Source organism: Pseudophryne corroboree, chromosome 12 (assembly GCF_028390025.1).
Source record: "Pseudophryne corroboree isolate aPseCor3 chromosome 12, aPseCor3.hap2, whole genome shotgun sequence".
Taxonomy (NCBI): Eukaryota; Metazoa; Chordata; class Amphibia; order Anura; family Myobatrachidae; genus Pseudophryne; species Pseudophryne corroboree.
Window position 1 is genome coordinate 139,637,017 of NC_086455.1, and position 3,558 is coordinate 139,640,574.

A 3,558-nucleotide genomic window follows, 5' to 3' on the forward strand; every position below is an offset into this window, starting at 1 on the left:
ATGTTACACTGCAGGTGGGGCGGATGTAACATGTGCAGAGAGAGTTAGATTTGGGTGGGTTATATTGTTCTGTGCAGGGTCTATACTGGCTGCTTTATTTGTACTGCAATTTAGATATTAGTTTGAACACACCCCACCCAAATCTATATATCTCTCTATCTCCTGCTGTGTAACATGTACTTTTTTTGTTTGCTAACCACCTAACATACCAATAACACCAATCACATATATAGATTTTTGAGCGTATCTCAGTTTTAGACAAATCAATAGTAGATGTCAGAATTTGACTTATTTATTTTGTCTGTTTCTACTCAGGTACACAATGCTATAAATTAGAGGTTCAAGGCATCCTAATGGTCCAGGGTGGTCATTCCGAGTCGTTTGCTCATTGCCGATTTTCGCTATGCTGCGATTTGTTGCTAAATGCGGATGCGCATGGTACGCAGAGCGCATGAGTTAAGTTATTTAACACAAAACTTAGCAGTTTTGCTGGTGTTCGTACGACGCTTTTCAGTCGCACTGCTGATCGGTGAATGATTGACAGGAAAGGGCCGTTTCTGGGTGGTAACTGAGCGTTTTCTGGGAGTGTGCTAAAAAGCGCAGGCGTGTCAGGGAAAAACGCAGGCGTGTCAGGGAAAAACGCGGGAGTGTCTGTCCGAACGCAGGGCGTGTTTGTGACGTCAAACCAGGAACTAAACGGACTGAACTGATCGCAATCTGTGAGTAGGTCTGGAGCTACTCAGAAAGTGCAAGAAAATATTTAGTAGCAGTTCTGCTAATATTTCGTTCGCACTTCTGCTAAGCTAAGATACACTCCCAGAGGGCGGCGGCCTAGCGTTTGCACGGCTGCTAAAATCAGCTAGCGAGCGATCAACTCGGAATGAGGGCCCAGGTATTAAGAATATCCAAACTTGGCCACAGTTGACTTTAGCCTTTGGGCCTTATTCATATTTGTAAGTAAAGCAAAAAAATCAAGTAACTGTGCCTGGAGGAAAACATGTTTCCATACAAGGGAAGCAAATACATTTTTTTTTCTGTGAATGGTACAGTATATACTAGAGATGAGCGCCTGAAATTTTTCGGGTTTTGTGTTTTGGTTTTGGGTTCGGTTCCGCGGCCGTGTTTTGGGTTCGAACGCGTTTTGGCAAAACCTCACCGAATTATTTTTGTCGGATTCGGGTGTGTTTTGGATTCGGGTGTTTTTTTCCAAAAACACTAAAAAACAGCTTAAATCATAGAATTTGGGGGTCATTTTGATCCCAAAGTATTATTAACCTCAAAAACCATAATTTACACTCATTTTCAGTCTATTCTGAATACCTCACACCTCACAATATTATTTTTAGTCCTAAAATTTGCACCGAGGTCGCTGTGTGAGTAAGATAAGCGACCCTAGTGGCCGACACAAACACCGGGCCCATCTAGGAGTGGCACTGCAGTGTCACGCAGGATGTCCCTTCCAAAAAACCCTCCCCAAACAGCACATGACGCAAAGAAAAAAAGAGGCGCAATGAGGTAGCTGTGTGAGTAAGATTAGCGACCCTAGTGGCCGACACAAACACCGGGCCCATCTAGGAGTGGCACTGCAGTGTCACGCAGGATGGCCCTTCCAAAAAACCCTCCCCAAACAGCACATGACGCAAAGAAAAAAAGAGGCGCAATGAGGTAGCTGTGTGAGTAAGATTAGCGACCCTAGTGGCCGACACAAACACCGGGCCCATCTAGGAGTGGCACTGCAGTGTCACGCAGGATGGCCCTTCCAAAAAACCCTCCCCAAACAGCACATGACGCAAAGAAAAAAAGAGGCGCAATGAGGTAGCTGACTGTGTGAGTAAGATTAGCGACCCTAGTGGCCGACACAAACACCGGGCCCATCTAGGAGTGGCACTGCAGTGTCACGCAGGATGTCCCTTCCAAAAAACCCTCCCCAAACAGCACATGACGCAAAGAAAAAAAGAGGCGCAATGAGGTAGCTGTGTGAGTAAGATTAGCGACCCTAGTGGCCGACACAAACACCGGGCCCATCTAGGAGTGGCACTGCAGTGTCACGCAGGATGTCCCTTCCAAAAAACCCTCCCCAATCAGCACATGATGCAAAGAAAAAGAAAAGAAAAAAGAGGTGCAAGATGGAATTATCCTTGGGCCCTCCCACCCACCCTTATGTTGTATAAACAAAACAGGACATGCACACTTTAACCAACCCATCATTTCAGTGACAGGGTCTGCCACACGACTGTGACTGATATGACGGGTTGGTTTGGACCCCCCCCAAAAAAGAAGCAATTAATCTCTCCTTGCACAAACTGGCTCTACAGAGGCAAGATGTCCACCTCATCTTCACCCTCCGATATATCACCGTGTACATCCCCCTCCTCACAGATTATCAATTCGTCCCCACTGGAATCCACCATCTCAGCTCCCTGTGTACTTTGTGGAGGCAATTGCTGCTGGTCAATGTCTCCGCGGAGGAATTGATTATAATTCATTTTAATGAACATCATCTTCTCCACATTTTCTGGATGTAACCTCGTACGCCGATTGCTGACAAGGTGAGCGGCGGCACTAAACACTCTTTCGGAGTACACACTTGTGGGAGGGCAACTTAGGTAGAATAAAGCCAGTTTGTGCAAGGGCCTCCAAATTGCCTCTTTTTCCTGCCAGTATAAGTACGGACTGTGTGACGTGCCTACTTGGATGCGGTCACTCATATAATCCTCCACCATTCTATCAATGTTGAGAGAATCATATGCAGTGACAGTAGACGACATGTCCGTAATCGTTGTCAGGTCCTTCAGTCCGGACCAGATGTCAGCATCAGCAGTCGCTCCAGACTGCCCTGCATCACCGCCAGCGGGTGGGCTCGGAATTCTGAGCCTTTTCCTCGCACCCCCAGTTGCGGGAGAATGTGAAGGAGGAGATGTTGACAGGTCGCGTTCCGCTTGACTTGACAATTTTCTCACCAGCAGGTCTTTCAACCCCAGCAGACCTGTGTCTGCCGGAAAGAGAGATCCAAGGTAGGCTTTAAATCTAGGATCGAGCACGGTGGCCAAAATGTAGTGCTCTGATTTCAACAGATTGACCACCCGTGAATCCTTGTTAAGCGAATTAAGGGCTGCATCCACAAGTCCCACATGCCTAGCGGAATCGCTCCGTGTTAGCTCCTTCTTCAATGCCTCCAGCTTCTTCTGCAAAAGCCTGATGAGGGGAATGACCTGACTCAGGCTGGCAGTGTCTGAACTGACTTCACGTGTGGCAAGTTCAAAGGGCATCAGAACCTTGCACAACGTTGAAATCATTCTCCACTGCACTTGAGACAGGTGCATTCCATCTCCTATATCGTGCTCAATTGTATAGGCTTGAATGGCCTTTTGCTGCTCCTCCAACCTCTGAAGCATATAGAGGGTTGAATTCCACCTCGTTACCACTTCTTGCTTCAGATGATGGCAGGGCAGGTTCAGTAGTTTTTGGTGGTGCTCCAGTCTTCTGTACGTGGTGCCTGTACGCCGAAAGTGTCCCGCAATTTTTCTGGCCACCGACAGCATCTCTTGCACGCCCCTG